This window comes from Lycorma delicatula, chromosome 8 (genome assembly GCF_047948215.1).
Source record: "Lycorma delicatula isolate Av1 chromosome 8, ASM4794821v1, whole genome shotgun sequence".
NCBI classification, from domain to species: Eukaryota; Metazoa; Arthropoda; class Insecta; order Hemiptera; family Fulgoridae; genus Lycorma; species Lycorma delicatula.
In genome coordinates, this window is record NC_134462.1 from 103317407 (window position 1) to 103338776 (window position 21370).

At 32.3% G+C, this 21370-nt stretch overlaps 1 protein-coding gene across 1 annotated transcript in view; it reads left to right on the top strand.

Moving 5' to 3' along the window:
• LOC142329503 (cyclic nucleotide-gated cation channel subunit A-like) overlaps positions 1-21370 on the top strand; it is a 448759-nt gene that overhangs the window by 31572 nt on the left and 395817 nt on the right. The gene's annotated exons all lie outside the window — the stretch shown is intronic.

The following is a 21370-nucleotide window of genomic DNA, read 5'->3' on the forward strand; positions in this document are numbered from 1 at the left end:
TTTGAGCCCATTAGACAAACGTCTACTTTGATACCTTTTTTTTTTTTTTAGTAAGATGTAAATATATTAAATAACATTGAACTGAATTGGCCCGACCTACTCCAGTAAATAATTACTCTAATAAATAAACGCTTAGGCTCGAAAAAAATATGAAAGATGACTGGGACCCGTTCTTAAAATATGAATTTTTTTTTAAACATTAATTTTAAGATTGAAAATCCAACTATCTAGTATTAATGTAGACGATATTCAAACTTTAAAAAAAAAGATGTTCCATCGGACACGACTTAAGAATTTAAAAAAAAAATGGTTTTTGAATTTTTTATAAACTCTAAAACTTATTTATTTTTAAATTTGTGGCTGTTATTAAAATTAAAAATTTTATTAGGGATCTGGTAATCTTCAAATCCTCGTATAGACAGTTACTTTTATACGGATTTGAATACTAGATCGTGTTCTTTGGTAGTTGGGTTTCAATTAACCGCACATCTCAAATTGGTCAACCTGAGATATACGACTACATTTCAATCACATTCACACATATCATTCTCATTCATCCTCTGAAGTAATAATACCTTACGGTGGTTCTGAAGGCTAAACAGAAAAATAATGAAGGTGTCTGGAAATCCAATGGAACCCAAGTTTTTTTTACAAAAATCTTTTAAGCATAGGTTTAAATTTCTAATCATTAAATCTAAACTAGTTTATTAATATCCATTTATTGTAATAATAATACGTATAAAAAATAATTAAAAAAACAATTAGGAGCATTCTTATAATACTGTATTTCAAAATAAAACAGTTCTTAATACATCTAAGAAATAAAATGAAAAGATAATTACGAAATATATATACAGAAATATAAAAGAAAAAAGTAGAACTCTTTTACTAACAGTAAAGTAATAATAGATTTAAAATATATAATTAGTTTTAAGGAACGATAAAACAATATTAGAATAATATACAGTAATTAACCAGTAATTGAATTGCAACAAATTTTTATCAACCACTTTTACAAAAAAATGCAGAAGAAAACAGTCACAAAGAAAACTCCTTCCAACAAAAAGAATAATAACAAGTTGTAAATTTTTAAATTTTTAAATAACAAGTTGGAAAAAAGTGTAATCTTTGTTTAAAAGATCAAAAAGAGATTTACTAAGTTGTAAATTTTAATTACTTTAAAAAAAAGGTGTAATTTTTATTAAAAAGATCAAATGGAGATTAATTTCATGATAACAACTTTGCCTTTTATCAGTAGGTTCCGAGTTCTAATCCCTATCAAATATTGTATATTTTATTTGCTATAAAATTCATTATCATCATAGTATCTGTTATTGGGCGTCAGCCTATTATTATTCTATGAATAAATAAATTAACTTTTTTTGATAATATTATTTAAACTTGTTTTGGTAAATATTTTTTCGGCTTTCAGTAAAATAGGATTTTTTTAAATGAGAAAAAAACATGGTTTGTTTTTTAATACGTTATTGTGTATCCAAAGTTTTATAACTAATTAAAATCCATAATAAAAAAGGAATTGTAAAAAAAAAATTTTTTTAAACTGGAAAGAAATTTGACCTTTTGCTAAGGAATTAAATAATCGCTTCACTTTTCAACATAGCAATAGAGCGACTCATATATTCCAGATTTGTACTATATTCTATGTTTCATAGATATACCGTGTTCTATAAGTGGAGAATTTTAATAATTTTTAAAAGTTTTATTCAAATAAATTGTAACTCACTTTTTTTTTTTTTTTGAGAGAATTAAATATCGACAATTGTTTCCTCGGATTTATTTATTTAGCGTATGGCACCAACACACAACACCAATTACACTCAAAAATTACAAACAAACATCTAACAAATTAATATAAGCAATTGATTCTGAAGTCGCCATCAGGAAATCTTCAGGAGTCCCTTCATAAGCTGTTCTAGGGCAAACTTCTGTGATGAGTTTAACAGTTTGATTTTCACCACACTCGCAAAGGGGCCTTGGTGTTTTACCCCATTTATACAGGAAATAGGCGCACCTTACATGCTGAGTTCGTATTCTGTTTAACGTTGATCATGTCTTACGTGGCAAGTCAAAACTCGGCGGCTTTTGAGTAATACATGGAATTTGGTTATTCTGTTTTCTCGGAATAATGAATAGATACACTGAATTCTATAATTAAATTGAAAGAAAAAAGCCTACAATCTTACTATTATTATCTTTATTATTAACTAAATTAGTTCCTCTACATCCCTTTTATTCTGGTTGGCATCCTATAAAAACAGCTTATGGATGTTAATGTAATAAATATTTTTGTAGCATGGGAAATGATTTTTTTGTAGCCACGTCTGACCGGGATTCGAACCCAGAACCTCCAGATAAAAGGCAGAGTGTTGCTACCACTCTGACATGGATATCAAGAATAATAAATTATAAAATAATAAGCTTTAACGGACCCTTAAAATCTAATTGTTTTGGACATGTCAATGAATGTCTGCACAGATGTAGAGAAACTACATCTATTTAGGTACCGGAACCTTTTTGATTAAAGATTAGAAAGAAAAAACAAAACAAAATATCAGTGACTAAGGTAACATTTACTAACAAACATTCGTTACGTAATTAAGGGGAAGGTAGGCTTAAAGTCGAGAGTTAATACGGATTTGAAAACCAGATCGAGAATTCCGCTGTTATTTGGTAGTTAGGTTTTAATTAACCACACATCTCAGGAATGGCCGATCTGAGACTGCAAAAGACTACAGATTTATACGTATCATCCTCATTCATTCTCTGAAATAATACCTTACGGTGGTTTCGGGGTTTATCCGGAGATAAAGAAGTATTTAACTGAAAGAAACCGGTAATTATGTAGAAGAGTGGAATTACATTTGTGAAGCGTCCGTTTGAAATGTACTTCTACTTGGAATATGAAAAGCTGTGATTAGAAATTAGAAGAAAGGATAGAAGCATTTAAATTCTGGGCATAGAGAAGATTGGATAAGATTAAATGGGCAAACAAAGTAAAAAATTAAATAATAAGAAGAAATAAAGAGAATAGAAGCTTAATCAGAACAATTCAGAATAGGAAAGCTGAAGGGGCTGGGATATAAAATGATAGAAGAATTGATTAAAAAAGTACGTAAAGGATTACGTATAAGATGCGAAAAGAAGAGGTCTGAAAGGATAAAAATTACAAAGATCTAAAACGAAATTAGAAGTAGAAGGCTCATAAAAGTTTCCCCGAGAAATGAAAAGAAAGGAAACGGTCATGGTATTAAGAAATTTGCTTTATGGTAGATAACAGTATTATTATCATGAAAGTCTATATTTCAATGGAGTGTTTTGTAAAAATATAATTCTTTAATATAGAGGAATTTATTATTTTTCTTTCGTGGCATGTAGTTTAAAATAATGCAATTTCTGTAAAAATATACTTAAGAAATACAAACTTAATGAAAAACAAATAATAACAACAACATTTAATATCTATATTAAGTTTAAATGTCACTCATTCACCACATTATATTCTTCTAATCATCATAGTATTGTACGTAGAAAAATTCCGATTTAACTACGTTGTTTACCGAGGATGAACGTATGTTTATTATTGAGACTTCTTGCGTGTATAAATAATACGAACGAGTGAAAGACAAGTTTCGGATAAAATTTCCCAATTCTTCAGTTTCTAATAAAACGACAATATCGCCCTTTCATTAATAAATTTCGTAAGACTGGGAGTGTTCACGATCGGAAAAGCTTGTCTACTACAGTTAACAGTAGAAGTTATGGAGGATGTGAAATAACGTTTGACTCCAGAAAGTTATCTTCACAGACCGGGCTTTCACTATCTACAAAATTACAAAAAAAAATTTATTTAGAGCTACTAAAAAATGATTCTTGCATCGGTGTCAGTCAAGATTTGAAAGAATCAGACCGCGGAAAACGTTTACAGTATTTTCGTCAGTTTCATTCTCTTATTAATGACAACGGTTTTGAAATTTTGGATCGTGTTTATTTCAACGGCGAGGCACAGTTTCATTCGAATGGCTACATTAACAGCCAAAACTGCCGAATACGGAGCGCTGAAAATCATCATGCGTTTGACCATTACACGTACGTAAAATTGGTGTTTAGTCTGCGATCTTCCGGCATCGTGTAATTTTTAAAAATCTGTAAATGGTGTGTTTAATCACAACTTAATCAAACGATTTATTGCCATGTTAGATTTATACGAACTAGAATATCGATTTCAGCAGGATAACGCAACGTGTCATAGTGCTAATGAAACGCTGGATATATGAGGGGAATTTTTTTGGACATCGTTTGATATTAAAAGGATTATGGCCTCCAAAATCTCCAGATCTTACACCAACAGAGTTTTTTTCTTTAGGGGTATTTAAAAAATGTAGTTTTTAAAAAGCAATCCTCATACATTTCACGAATTGAAGTCTAACATTGAAATTGAAATTTCAAACATTATTGAGCAAATATTACTAATGTTATGAAACGTGTACGAACCTGCATCGGGATCGCAGGAAATCATTTTGAACATCTATTGTAAAGTTATTAAAGGAATTTGAATATGCTTGTGTAAGGATAGGGCTGCTAAAGCAACGTGGGGATGAGGGACAGCTCCTTGCTGAGCTGCTATTCGTTTGTGCATGCACACATGGGAAGCAGTGATGAGGCACGGTGACTCCGGTGTCCTATTGTAGAAAAGACCGTAGTCCCGGCGAGATGCTTCTTTGGGTGTTCTCGTTTGAGGCAAACAAGGTATAAAGACAGAGTCCCGGCTCCTAGGGTGCGGGAACAGGAACGACATAGTCCGGCCTGGTAACCTTACTGTATTAATAGTTAAGATCCAGCCGACTTATTAAAGGGCACTCCCCTGGATTGTGTTATGCTTCACTGTGGAATCCGATCCGCTGGTGAGGGGAAAAAATGCTTGTGTAAGTATTTTATTAACGTTAATCTTTTTGTAATAAATTCACGTCGTCAGTCAAAGGGGCTGTGTCCTTTTTTAAACACTCTTTTTTTTCCATAAAAAGAAATGTTATGATATATTGTCGTCTTTAAATGTTACAAATATGTAAGGCTTATTCTTAACAAGTAATAATAACGTTGCAGACAAACGCTAAATTATAAATTAACGTATCATTATTATTAGATGACATAAATATATAAACATAGTCTACAATCTATCGTCATTTTATTTATCTTAATACTAAACGCGGACAATCCAAATATTACCCACCGAATTGATCTAGTGGTGAACCCGTCTCCCAAATCAGCAGATTTGGAAGTTGATAGTTCCAGCGTTCAAGTCCTAGTAAAGGCAGTTACTTCTATACGAATTTGAATACTAGATCGCGGATACCGGTGTTCTTTGGTGGTTGGGTTTCAATTAACCACACACCTCAGGAATGGTCGAACTGAAACTGTACAAGACTACACTTCATTTACACTCATACATATAATCCTCATTCATTCTCTGAAGTAATACCTGAACAGTAATTCCCGGATACTAAACAGGAAAAAGAAAGAAAAGTCAAGTATTATAACTAAGGAAATCAGTCACCTTCTTAGAACCATCAAGAAACAATATTGCTATATTGTTTACTAGTTATTCATAATTTTCAAATACAACCAGGACAATGTAAAAATAAATAATCACCCATAAGCCTATTAAGCAATTTAGGGTTGTATATTTGTTGATTCTATAAGAACATTTGTAAAAATTCTGTTTATTTTTATTCATGTTTTGATTGAGAAAAGTAGTTTTATAATCTGTTGTATACTTTAGGTGTTTTATAATTATGAGTAGACTTAGGTCTACCGTAAAAAATAAAAAAATTAAAGCGGCAGCCCCGGGAAATAATTAATAGTGTGTATAACTTTATGAAATAAGAAAGTGATCGATTTCCGAAGTCGATAAATGAAGATAAACACCTGAGTCGCATTAAAAAAATGTGAAGAAAGAACAGTAGCTGTGTGCTGTATCGCGATCCCAAATCCAAAGAGCGAGAAAATAGAAGTGTGTGCTAGAACAATTAGCGAAAATTCCGGCGATGATTTCTTATTTTATTCAAATAAAATGTAAACCCCGTGAAATACCTTCAACGGGACTAAATGACTTCGAAAAGTGTATGACTCAAAACTTTAATTTTGACAGAAATTAGAAGGTGTACGGCGACAGAGTTAAGGAAACAGAAATGAATATATGCGTAAAGACCTCATTATTGAAAATATTATATATTTTAATATTCCTTTACAAGAAGATAGTAAAAGTGTCTGTTATGATTACGATGATGATTCTGATGAGATTAACTCGGAAATTCTAATATTTCTTGAGAAGTGGATGGCGTACTATCAATTAAAGAAGTTTTATTTTCTTGTATCACTTCAAAATAATTGGTTTCTACTGTAATAAAAGTTTCCATTATTTACTGCATTTAATCGTTATCTTGCATTAACTTTGAATATGTTTGAAAATAAAATGGAACACCGGCTCTCAATGAAGGTAATAAATTTTGATTTGCATGTTTTTTTTTGTTTTGCATGTTATACCATTTTATGTGTAGGCCTGTTGTACAAGTCCCAGCTTCACATGTAGTTGTCACGTTCATAATTTTGAAAAATGTATAATATTTTTTTTTCGTTGCAAATGGTCGATTGTTATTCAAAGATTTGTCAGGTAGCCAATTAAATTTGACGTAACTTATATATATATATATATATATATATGAATATTAAGGTAAATGTAATTTTTTTAATTTATTTTCCTCTTAATTAGATAGAATTAAATATAATAACAAGACATATTTTACTTAAAAATATTATCTTTATGAATCTCTAGGGTTAATCAATCAACTATACATACTTATAGATTAAATACACCACGTTTCATTTAAAATTCTCTAAGCTTTCTCAAGTGACAATACACGTTCAAACACACATTCAAAATTCTCCAACAGAAATTAAATGGAATTAAATTAAGAAATTAAATGGTCTACCCTACCCATCCTAGGTAACAATATTTTATCTCCACCCTTGTTGTAATAGATCCCCCTCATACTTGACTCATCTTATCTTTCGATAATTATATGTATTTCTTTTGTAAAACCTGATTGCTATTTCCTGTGTATTGAAACCTTTACAATTCATATATTTTTCTGAAAAATTACAAACATTAAACATTTATTTTCCTTAAAACTAAATTTAAGATATAAATAAAACTGATTTTTTAAATTAAATTAATATTGCTTAATCCAGCTACGTCAGTTCAATTTTTGACAGCGTTTGTATTTTTCTTGATGTATATCACTTCTAGAGCGATCCTTTTATATGTATTTTGTTCTTTGTCTAATATTTTGGTACCGTTGAAATCAAACGAGTGTACGTTTTGTGAGCGCTGTCATTTCCTCTTTTCTATATTTATGGACTTCAATTCTTTTTTTAAGGTACTAAGATGTTTGTCCAATGTACAACGCGTTACACTCTTTAGACGGAATTCTGTATACTACGTTGGCTTGTTGATTTTTTTCTATCGGCGATTTTAATTTAGAAAGCATACTATTCAGATTGTTGTAATTTTTATGGGCTATTGCGAAATCCTTTTGTAGCAATTTTTTATTTTTTTCTGATCTGCGACATATGATAATGCAACATAATTCTCACTCTTATTATTTTTATTAGGATGGTTGGCTGATATATTACTATAGTATTTATGAATTGGATTTTTATATATTTTTTTTTATGATTTAATATTAAAAGAATTTTACCTATTTAATGAATATATACAATTTACAAAGGAAGTTGAGATTAGCAATAGTACAAACTATTTTGGATTTAAAATAACTCATTTTGAAAAGAAAATATCAAAAAATGGTATACGAGTATAAAACCAACATTTTTAGGCTGATGTACTATCAACACAACCGAGATCACATAAAAAAAATCAGTAGTCCAGAATCTTACAAACAGTAATAAAATTTACAAACCCCGAAAATAAACCAGAATATATATAAAAAAAAGGAATTGATCTATTAATAAATAATAATTATCCAGAAAATATCGTAAATAAAATATATAAGAGGGTTTCATGCGATGGTGTAGTTTATACCCTCCGCAGTCACCAGATTTGGCGCTCTGCGATTTTCACAACCTTTCCGCAATCAAAAAGGGATAGTAAGGGTACTCATTTCACCACGGTTAATGAACTGAAGAAAACAGTAAGACCGACGATCAAGGAAAGACCTCCAGCATTCTTCATTGACGAAATAAGAAAAATGTTTTCCCTTTAAAATAAAGTATAGTTTTATGACGCGTTTGATTTATTTGAATATCTCTTTTCATTTTCTAGTTATAAATGGTAATTATGCGATACATTTCACTTACCCCTCTAATGATAAATTGTAAATAGTGAACAGAAATAAAATAATTTTGAAGAAATATGTGGTCATCATCTCGTACACCGCCTGGCGGCAGGTCTCTCTCATGCTAATCCACCGGGTTTGTGTAGTAATGAAAGCGACTTCCCAAATCAGCTGATTTGGAAGTCGAGAGTCGTAGTTAAGGTAACTACTTTTATACGTATTTGAATACTTAATCGTCGATACCGGTGTTCTTTGGTGGTTGGGTTTCAATTAACCACACATCTCACGAATGGTCGAACTGGGACTGTACAACATTTACACTCATACATATCATCCTTATTCGTCCTCTGAAGTAATACCTGAACGGTAATTCCCGGAAGCTAAACAGGAAAAAGAAAGAAAGAAAGACCTCTCATGCCATCTCTCCATTCATTTCTTTTCCAAACCTTCTGTTTCGTCTCATTTTCTTCCTTTCTTTCTACACTGACCTTTCCGATGCAGTGTCAAGATTCCATTTCCTCTAACCAGTTTCCCGTTTCTTTGGTGTTTCCCATATAAGTGGTATTTCTTCCTCAATCCTGTTCATCTCACTTTAACCGTCCATCTTACTTTCTCCATCCTTCTGCATAACCACTTTTTAAAAACCTCAATGTAGTTCTTCTCCCTCTTCACTCATCTTCCATGCTTCACTTCCACACAAGACACTCCATATGTAGCATTTGGCTAACCTCTTCTTTAACTCCAAATCCTGACTTTTACTACATAATAATTCCCTCTTCTTACTGTAGGATTTATCATTTTTATCCTTGCTTTGATTTTCATTGTGCTCTTCCAGTACTCTGTCATTAAAGACCCCTAACATCTGTAATTTTTTTATTTTTTCTATTCTTCCCTCACTTGTTCTTACCATTAAATCCTCTTTATTATTAATTTTCATTACATTAGTTTTTCCTACACTTATCTTCATTCCAAACTGTTTCATTCTTTCCTCCAGGGCTGTTAGCAATCTTCGAAATACGTGTGTGTAATCCGATAGAATTACCAAGAAAATAAATATAGAATTACTTAGAAATATATAAGAATCATCAAGGTATTAGATAACTATAAATTAATAATATCACGGTTTATGGTGAATATGCATCTGAGTAATTAATGAAGAATCATGATTTACCGTTTTTTGATTACATTGTTATTTAATGTAAAAATATATATTTTAGTAACTATAATGAATGATTTATTTGTTAAAAAATAGTTATTGTGTTATATATATATATATATATATATATATATATCTAAAGGTAAGAATCAGAAAATCAGAAAAATAGACGAAAGTAAAGTTCAAAAAAAATGTTAATAACACGTCTCGTTATCACACGGTAGGTATCCTTTTGTACACAAAAATGGATTTTCTATTACAGTTCTGTTGCACAATAGCACAATAAGCTTTCTTCTATCTTAAATAAATCGTTATATATAACGACCAGGTCGCTGCCTACCAGGTTATAACATCTGCTACACAGTACATTCTGTTTTATTTTTATTCTTTTAAGGAAAATATACGTTTAATAATCTTCATAATTTAAAAAAAAAATTATTTCAATCAGTTTTTTATTTACCTACTTCGTGGAATCATTTTATATCTAATCTTTCTTTTTGTAAATTTTAATTTAGGAATATAAATAAAAATATAATTCTTTTCATTATAATTTATATGAGTGATTAAATTATAATTTCATTTATATAGAAACAATAATAAATAAAATATATTACTAACCCACTGGGTTGTTCTAATGCTAAAACTCGTCATCATAAATCAGTTGAATTCGAAGTCGAGTTTTCTTAAATTCAAATCGTAGTAAATTTAGTTGCTTTTATTCGGTTCTGTATACTAGATCGTGAATACCGGTGTATTCTTTGGTGGTTGGGGTTCAATTAACATATCTCAGGAATGGTCGGTCGATCTGAGTTCGTCTAAGACTACACGTTTACTGGTAAATTTACAGTTACACTCCAATCGCTTATAATAATAATCCTTTATGTTCATCCTTTATGTCGAGGAAATGATGAAAGAAATATTGGATGGCCAAAAAAAAAGTAAGTGTTGGGGAAAAATATGAATTGTGTCAGATTTTCAGATCTTCTAATTATAGCTAAAGACACTCACAGATTACAAGAATGATAGAATAACTGTAAATAAGAATGAAGGCATACAGAATTAAAATAAATGTAAGGAAAACAAAAGTCATGAAGGTAAATGAGAGAAAAAATATAGATGTAAAAGCAGAAGGAAAAATTGAACAAGAAAAACATACAGTACTAACTGATTACTGGAGGAGTAAAGAAGAAGTTAAGACGAGAATTTCAATGACAAAGAAAGATATTTTTAGAAATAAAACACCTATTCTGGAGTGATATGGATCTGAACCTGAGGAAGAAATTGATAAAATGTTAAGGTTGGAGTATAATTTTGCAAGGTAGTGAAAATGGACACTGGGGAAAAAGGAAAAAGATAAAGTGGAGGCTTTTTAGATGTGGATGTGGAGAAGATAAATGGTGGATAGAGTAAATAACGTAAAAGTGCTAAGAAGAATAATTGAAGATAGAACAATACTGGCGACTCTCATAACAAGGAAAGTAGACTGGATTGGGCATATAATTGGGGCAAAATAAATAGTAAAAAATATACTTCTTGAAGGCTCCGCTGAAGGAGAAAAAAGCTGACAACACAGTTGTAGGACTTTCCCGACACGCGGCCTTTTTCTGATGCACTGCTTACACACGTACACACACAACATAATTTAATATATTTATTTTTTTATTTAAATGTAATATTTTTTGTCTATTTAATTTATAATTCTAACTAAAGCGCGCGCTCATAACATATTCCACTTCCGCTGATATGACGATAATAGTGACCACTTTAAATACTTTTTTACATTTTAAATATCATTCATTTAGTTAATTCTACCGCTCACCTGTGACGTTACAATACAGCAAACTACTACAGCGGATGGCACTACATATGGTTTCAGCCTACTCGTACGTGTCTAAGAAAGCTGTCTTAGTGATAACAGGGATTCCTCCCCCCATGTACCAGTTGGCCACTATGAAGAGGGAAACAATGACAGGCTCCAATAACGAGACGGCGTACAGAGAGATGATACAGCAATGGCAAGCAAGGTGGGACACGTTCTTAACGTGACGATGGACCAACCGCCTGATTCAGGAGATAGAACCACGGATCTGAAGAGGTTTTGCAGAAATAAATTATTAGGTGACAATTTTTTACGGGACACGGAACGTTTCGCTCCTACGTTTACAGTAGAAGAAGAGCTGAGGATTCGTTTTGTATGAATTTTGGAAATAATGATGACCCAGAACACGTTATTTTTGAATGTCAGAGATGGGCCGGCGAAAGAAAACAATGCGAACGGATTATAAATGTTTTGATAGTCGACACGATAGTAAGACTACGCTTTCCGACGTGGATAGGTTTACAGCCGTATCAAGGCTAATCACAGTAGCCCTACGAACTAAGAATAGGGAAGATGGAATAGCGAGGGGGTGATAGACAACCTCGCGTGGAGTCCCCGTCCGTCCGTGTGTGTACGGGTGGGCGGCGGTGAGGAAGCCCGAGGACTCTGACTCCCCCTAAGGTTCCAAGAGTGGAGATGTCAGGAAGACCGTAGAAAAGCCCTCTACTGTGGCGAAGAGAAGGACCGGAGAGCGAAGGGGGCGGAGCCGTCGTTCTCTGCGCTTGCGTGGATGGGCAACGGTGATAAAGCACGGGGACTCTGAATCACACAAGCTTGAAGGCATCTTCCGGGGCTGTGTAAGGCTTATTCCGGTCTGGCCCCGGGAACGGAGGATCAGTGAGATAGGAGCAGCAGTTGTACGTCAGTGCTACACTAGCGAACCTTGTGTTGAAAGGTAATACTAATGACGCACTATACCCACTTAACCACTAGTTTATAAAGAGCATTTTAGTGGTGTGGGGTGCGATATTAAAAAAAAATTTTTTTGAATTATTATTTTTTAATTGTTAACAAATATGCCTTAGAAAAATACGAGTAAAACCTTAATTAGGCTAAATCTAAGTTGAAAATTTAGTCGCATCAATGCTCTATATATAGAAGTAATCTGACCAAGTTTGGTCAAAATCGGTCGGATAATTCTGGAGATATAAGGTGTGACACACAAATCACACAAACGTATAATGGAACATTTCCATCCGGTTTTTGTGTTTTTTGTAGGTGTAAAACCTACAGATCCGGTGAAAACCTCATATGCCCAAATTGGGCCAATTGCAATGCTTTCGCTACTAAAACTATAGTTCTGCTATAGCGCAACGCGGGAAAGTAAAAAGAAGAAGAAGGAAGAGGATGACGTTAATAAATTAGATGAAGGGTAGTGAAGGTTAGATGATATACGAAATGAAAAGCATGGGACAGAAACAGAAGGAGAAAACAATGGTGCCAGGGACCTGCCAAAACGTATCGTTGTTATAAGAATGTTTTAATAATGGTACAGTAAACAGACAAATAATTAAACTATTTGTTCTCATTATTTAAATTTCCGGTTGGAAATTTTTAAATAAGTTCATCCGTTTACTTTTTTTATAGTTCCTACGAGTTTTAATGCTTTCTCAGATAAAAATATCATCCTTATTCATCCTCTGAAGTAATACTTTACAGTGGTTCCGGAGGCTAAACAGAAAAAGAAAGAGATAAAAACAGACAATAGGAATTAGTAGGGGAAAAAAGAATCTAAAACGAAATAAAATTACTTATAACGGTAATTAATAAATATATATATATATAATCGGAATATAAATTAATATAATATCATTTCAGAGGGATTTACAATATAAAATTAGTTACGAAATAATGAACTGAATATGACATTTATTCAATATATTTATTAATAAAAGTTTCATTGTATCAAATGAAAAACCTTTCTTTTTCTTTAAAAGGAATTCAAAATAAAAGATATACATTAATTTTATTCAATTTAAATTGCTACATGATTTTCCAATTTGATAATAAAAAATTTAATGATAATTTTATATAACAATATTAACAATAATAAGATAAAAATAATAATAAATCGTTATTATATTGCAAACGATATTGGTACTTTAAAATAAATTATTCCTTAGACATAATTGTTCAAAATATTTTACAGTACAATTACATTTAAATAAATTTGAATATAAGTAAAAAAAAACATCCAGAAATCTGTGCATAATTTTTAATTTCACAAGGTTATTTTAATACTTTTTAATATTATCAGATTTTCAAGGAAAAGAATTTAATTAAAATCCTGAACAAATAAAATAATATTTTACATTTTAATCAGTGTGATAATAATTTTATATTATAAAAGGAATCAGTATATTAAGGCCCTGAACATTCAGCATCGAAAACACAAACTTTTCTTCAGGTGTTTCCAGATAATATTTTCATTTATTCCATTCTCATTCCGACGTTAGTTTTTGGGTTTTTTTTTGCAATTTCTGCTCTTCTAGATGATGGGGAGCAGGCTCATCGCTTCAACCCCCAACCTAAAGGACCAAGTAATTTTTTTCAGGGTTTTTACCCCTATACATTGAAGAAACTAACTCCTAACTTCAAGGCAGCACTACCAGTTTTTGTCCACCCAAAATATTTTATTTCCCCAGTACCCTTCAGATAAAGATGTTTCAAGAATAAAATCTTGGAATGATTTTGACATCTGATGAGAGAACAGATATTTATATTTTGAAAAAGGTTGGTAAAGGTAAAGTTTGATAAAATTTTACACCCACCTTTGCGGCATGATCGAATATCACAAAACACCAACAAAATGATATTCAATTTCTTTTGCTTAAGTACATCCACCTACGACGCAGAATTGTGGCTTTTATAATCCAGACCAAAAGGTAGAGGGATGGCATTGGATATGAGTTTTTGGAGAAGGAGTTGTCGGTTGACCATTCCGGATCGAGTTAAAAATGATGATACCTTGAAGAGGATGGACAGGAGAGTTTTGTTAGTTAACAAATCAAAGAACGACAGTTCTCCTAGTATGTTCAAATGAGATGAATGGAGGAAAGTAAAATATCTAGGAAAGGAAAAGCTGGTCATGGAGTCCAGCCAGTCGATGAAGAGCAGGAAGGAATCGATAAATAGAATAATAGAGGCTAAGGATCGTGTGATACCTAAAGGGTGATGATGTTTCTTTCTTTCTTTTCTTTTCTGTTTAACCTCCGGAACCACCGTAAGATAATAATTCAGAGAATGAATGAGGATGATGTGTATGAATATAAATGAAATGTGTAGTCTTGTGCAGTCTCAGGTCGACCATTCCTGAGATTTGTGGTTAATTGAAATCCAACCACCAAAGAACACCGGTATCGACGATCTAGTATTCAAATCCGTATAAATGTAACTACTAGGATTTGAATCATAGATTTATATGATGACCTGTGATGTGTCTAACAGAAGAAAATGGCGTTTTGGGATTTTGGTAAATGGCCCTGTGCTGCAAACATAAGCTGCTAAATAAAAAGAAAAATAATAATAATAATATAAAAATGAATCACAATGATTAATGACGGAAAATACAAAAAAATATCTTTTGTTGAATAAGTTTACTACTGCGATCGTAAAATTAACAAAATCTTCATAATGTAAGAATGTTAACATGATCAGGACATCAATATTAAGGATAGATTACCAAATGTAAAAATTAAAATAATTAAATTTAATAATTCTTCCCTATTATAAAACATTGAGGAAGATATTTGTGAAATGAAATATCTTAAGACGAGCTAGAAAAAAAATCGTGAAATTGGTATAAGAGTATTAACGTGGTTGATGGCTCGTAGAATTCATATCACGTACTGTCAACGACGGAAGCTTCAAATTTATCTAATAAGCGCTTCATTTTTCTATAGTAACCAAATAGAGGAAAAATTTAGATGAAACCCATCTCAGGAAATTTAGAAAAATACCAAAAACATTTTCTTTAAAAATCACACTTCGTATGAATCCAGTGCGTATTTTAAACTACAAACTAGTCCTTTTTTAAAGGAGAAAAAATTGCAGTTATGAAAAACGAATGATTTACTAATAGAGGGATCATGAAACTAGATAAATTAAACTTCTTTTTCCTGTTTAGCCTCCGGTAACTACCGTTTAGATAATTCTTCAGAGGATGAATGGGGATGATATGTATGAGTGTAAATGAAGTGTAGTCTTGTACATTCTCAGTTCGACCATTCCTGAGATGTGTGGTTAATTGAATGAAACCCAATCACCAAAGAACACCGGTATCCATGATCCATGATAAATTAAACTAATCCATTTAAAGAGTACTTTACGGTTAAATACTGGATCCTCCTATATTGGATTCCCTATCCGCCAATGGAACCTAGAGAGACCAGATTATCTTTATACTTATAAACAAAAGCACATTATTGATCGGCATAAATATATGCTGCAAAATATTTTTCTCCTTCAAATAATAAAGAAATACTTAAGAATAGGTTGAAGTTTTCCTAAGTAAACCTTTTCCCGTTTCAGAATTTTGTGGTTTATGGTTTAAGGTGGCAAAAAATGTGCAGCACTTGTTCGGATTAACACTGATCGGTTTAGTTATTAAAAATTAAATTAAAATAATAATGGTGATAAGATGTGGCAATAGTGGCAATTCACTATGGTAATATCTCGTAGTGAATTTTGAAAACTATAAAACATAGTAATATATTTCCCAGTAAATTATGATGAATTGGCTTAATTTAAGTATGAATTATTTATTTTGATAAACATAAATTTCAAATGAGTGAATTTTGGGGTTTGTGAAGGATGAGAGACAGAAATATTAGTAAAGAATTTTATTCTTCTCTAATCTATATTTTTAAATTCTTTTGCCATCATTTGTTTTATTAAACACCACCCGAACATTTAGCTTAATCATTTAGTATAACATTTAGCCTAATCCCCATTGAAGGAAAATACATAAAGATGTATTACTAGAGATACGTAATTTGATAAAGGATAATGAAAGGAAATAAAAGTGTTAACTATTTTAATATTTTTAAGATTCAGAATTTTATTTAGGAACAGTTCTCAGTTTTATTTAAAAACAGTTTACTAGACCAAAGTGCATTTTGTTATACATACCAGTTTATAGTAAATATTCAAAAATGAGCCCGACATTTTGAACACATTTCTTACGCTTCTGTACTGCGTTAATTACTATTTTCATTCTTCAGGACTGTTATCTTTGTTCAACCGCATCTATAATGCGGACAATTAATTCCTCACGAGAATGTATTTTTGTCTTTTTTTTTTGTTTTTGTATCTTTGTTAACATAGTTATTATACATAAAAAAATAGGGGTTTTACCCCATTTATTTGGTTTTCATCCCAGAGTTCTCAAAAACTACGGAAAATACGATTCTAGGACCTATTTTGTTTTTCGATTTTTCAGGTCAAAAACCATAAGAAATCACTAATTTTGCCCCTTAATTGATATCGATAAAATTTTAGTACGACTCATTTCAACAGGGAAGCTGAAATCCTAGCAAAATTTTTCACTAGCTGTAACTCACAAACGGAGCATTTAATGAGATATGTTTATATGAACTTTCTTTTGTTTTCACTTGTAGAATCGGTTATGCACGTTCCGAGAGAACTACGTGATACACTCTGTATATATAAAAGATCATGTCCTGATTGATTGACTGATTCATCAACGCCCAGTAAAAACTTATGAAGATAAATTGATGTTCTTACGATGTAAGGACACACTAAGAAGGATTTTTTGAATTCGGAGTTTAAACGGTTAAATTGGAGTAACAATGAAATTTACTACATTTTAATTTCTCGGTAATAATTTTATAATTTAACAATATTAAATTATTACTAAATTATTACCGAAATATTTTTTAATATTTCATAAATAATTTTTGTTTTAATCTCTCGGGTTTTATTTTTATTTTGGTGTGTGTAATTTTTAAGTATATATCTAAAGATTTATTACTATTTTTTTTTTTAAATTCCGATTTAAAGGGGTAAAATAGATTTTGAATTGTTTTTTTAAACCCGACTATTTTCTGTTAATTTCTCGGTAACAATTGGAGATATCAACTTAACTTTTGGTATGTGTTATATTCATGTAAATATTTAAAAACCAGTCGCTAGACTTTTCGAAATTATATCTTGAAAAGGGTGAAGAAGAATAAAAATATTTTAGAAACGGTTACAAATTTTCCCCACTTCCGACTACACTAAACAAGGTATTATTTAGACTTCGGCTTGCAAATACTTTTCTGATAAATATTTAAAAATAATTTCCAGTTTTTACTTCCTTGTACAAAGTAAAGGAAGTATTGACATGGCGAAAAATTTTGATTTTTAGATTACAACGGAATTATCCATTTTGACCATCCCTGAATCCATTTTTACTAGTTTCGCCGAGACGTCTGTACGCACGTGCGTATGTATCTCGAATTACTCAAAAACGATCAGCTGTAGGATATTGAAATTTTGGATTTAGGACTGTTGTAACACATAGTTGTGCATCTCCCATTTTTGTTGCAATCGACTGAACCAAAAGAGTTCAATCCCCAAAAAACTAGATTTTGAACTTTTTCTTAACTGCAATAATAACCTCTCATTGAGAGCTTTTCAACGATACGTAGTAAGTGGTGTATATTTTCATTGGTTCGAGAGTTAATGCCATATAACATTTTAATAAATGAAATATTTGGATCTTAGAAGAGGAAGGCACTTCGGTTCGAATTAGACTTCAACTTCTTTTTTTTTAATTTAAATATATTGATGTATTAATAATTATTAACCTCTGATAGTGTAAAAATTTTTACAGTAAATAATTATTCAATAATAAAAAAAAAATATGAAAAATAATCAAAAGTTATTAGTAAAATAAAATTTTATGTACTTTTAAGAACATGTATATGTAATAGATTTGGTGAGACATCTGATTATTTAATATTAATTGAAAATAATAATTTAGAATTGTATTATTTTTGGATTTTTCTAATTTAATTTTATTTAATTATTCTGAAATTTCTGTTTAATTTTACCTACATTAAAGTTTACTATAGAGTGATTGAAAAGTATACCCTCACAGGAACAACTGAGGCATACATACCTAATCTTTAATAGATTGCAGAAAATTCTTATCTTTTAGTTCATTACTGTTCTGATATTGTCGGACAACATTCTCCCTAAGTCGGAGTTGATCATCATTTCGTTGTTTTTTATTGCCAATCATTTAATCGCTCATTGGTTTGATATAATTCTTTTGATATTAATTTATGTACACGTTCTCTACTTTTCAAATTTTCTCTCTCTTTTTATTCATCATCCTCTCTTAATCTTTTTATTCTTTCCTTGGTCTTAACGTTCTCATCCTCTTTATATTTATCATCTTCTCTTTATTTTTTTTTATTCTTCCGTTTTCTTAACATTTTCTTCCTCTTTATATTCATCTTATTGTCGTTCTTTTGAGTATATTTTATCACGTTATCTGCTTTTTTCCTGTATGATTGTTTCTTTTTCATTTTTGATTATTCACCAAATAATCCAATAATAAAGACAGTATTTTACACCGTATGGTCAAATAACATTTGTAACCAGTAAACAGGAGTTCAGTAAACGGAATAATTTAACTATTATTATTAACTTTTATTTATTATTAACACACCAGAAATCTGAAAACTCCTTTAATCAACAACTCATAAAGATACAAATAATACTGATCTAATAATACGAGTAATGTAGAAACTTTTACTCTATCCTAATATTTCATGTAAGATTGTTGATTTAATGATTGTATAAATATTTGATGTTAATAAAAACTAATATTTCAGAAATTGTGTAACTTTATTAAAGGATTGGAGGATCGTATCTCACTTTCAAATGAAATAAGTTTAAATAAAGTGCAGAAAAAAATGTGTATATGTAATTTAATAGGCGTACAAGGAAGTTATGAGGTGTCCACATCAGATTTTTTTTAATTTTAATACTAGCTGTACCCTGCTACGCTTCGCTGTGGCACATTGTGGTTGCATGGATGAGAAATGAAAAACAAAACAAAGCATACGTTTCATAGAAATTTAATTTTGCAATACTTGTGGATATACAATACTTTTTTTGTTTTTCCACTGTCTTCGTAGATATAAAGGCTATCTGGTTTGCCGAGTCGGGAACACGAAACATACAGTTGTCCATGTGAGAAGCAATCCGCATCTAAATCTAAACCACACAATTCTAAAGATTGACCTAGAGCTTTATTGATTGTGATTGCAAATGCCAATCGAATTGGGAATTGCAATCTTTTAAATTGAAATGGTGTATCGGTCGGGATCATGGGTATTCGAGGAATGAGGACATCTTCACCTTTGAAAGGCGCCGTTAAAATCGTTGCTACCACTACGTTACCCAGGTACCAACCGGTCTGGCGGAGTCAGCCCGGTTGGTATATGCCGAGAATCAATGTCTGTTTTTGTGGGCCTCACGGGAGGTTGAGGCCTCCTCCTTCACCGACTGGCTGAGTACGTAACTCGGAGGTGTTCTAGTAAGCTTCGAGTACAATAGACGTGTCATCATCAGGAAAGAATCTCGGAGAAGAAATAGGCGGGACCACCAACCGTTACATTGATGGTGAAGGCTGTGGGACGGAAATATGCGGACCTCCTCCGAACAGCAAAGGACACATGTAGCCGGGGAGGCGAGTATTCTAACGCCACGTAAGGGTCAGGGAGAGGACCTCAACATAAAAATTCAGGACACTGGGGATACAGCTAAGAGGTTACGCCAACAAATTATGGACAAAGTTGAGTGAACGCCCCTACCATAGTTACGGCTGTAACTATAGTAGGGGCGTTCCGCGAGTCCATTTGTTGATAAAGGACGTCGAGTTCTGAGGAAGAACTCGTGCGAGACATCCGAAAGACTGCTGGGACCTCAGTCACGACAGATGTCTTCTTCTTAAGACCCTCGTTTGGGGAATGAAATTGGAGACGGTGGCAGTTCCGCCTCTGCTGGCCGATAAAATACTGAAGGACGGATGCATCCGCATCAGATGGGTGTCTTGCCGAATTTCGAGGAGGTCCGCCGAGAAACGTTGTTATCGGTGCTGAAGGGTGGGCACCGGGCTGGATCCTGCAGCGGTCCCGATAAACGGGGCGATTTTTTAACTGTAGGGTCTAGGGCCGCATTGGAAAGGATTGTCCAACAGAGTCCAAGTGTTCCCTATGCAATATTCGGGAATATTATCTTGGGGGACGTGGCAGCAGGGCCAGCACCAAAAAATGAGAACCGTCGTCAGTGTTTTGGGATGGACTTGGGTTGGGACAGCCCCGTCCAGGAGGGATGGGCAGTTTAGGTGTCCCACTCCAGGACCAGGTGTCCACTTAGATGATCGGACGGGGACTCCCTTGGGACTTTGGAATTTCACAATGGGGGTAAAGTTCTTAGTTTACCCCCTATTGAAGAATCCCCCTGTAAAGGATCCCTTCCGGGTTCCTCATTAGTGGCGTGATGTCAAGACTGGAGTCCCATTGGGGGATCCCCTCATTAGAGGCATAGCGTATGATTAAAAGACCCAGTCCCGGCTACTTTAGAGAAAGATTAGTTCTCGACGAAGTAGTTTGAGGCAATAGCACCTCCTGGATCTGTGGATATGCTTAGTTGTGGGACGGGCTCCAGGGAGGGAATAAAAAATTATGAGCTCAAAAAAAAACATATTTCATGTGATTACGATCAATATACATTAAATTTATCTAGAAAAATAATTTCGGGCCTTGTCTTATTATTAGCAGTCAATTATACCATTTGTTATGTAATTTATTTATTTTGTCATTGTCTCAGAATAATAGCGTTTCTTTAGTTGTACTTGCCTGGGCTCCCATTGTGTATATTTATCCTCATGGTTGTGAGAATAATACTGATAAATGACAATTAAAACCTGAAAATCTTATTTCCCCC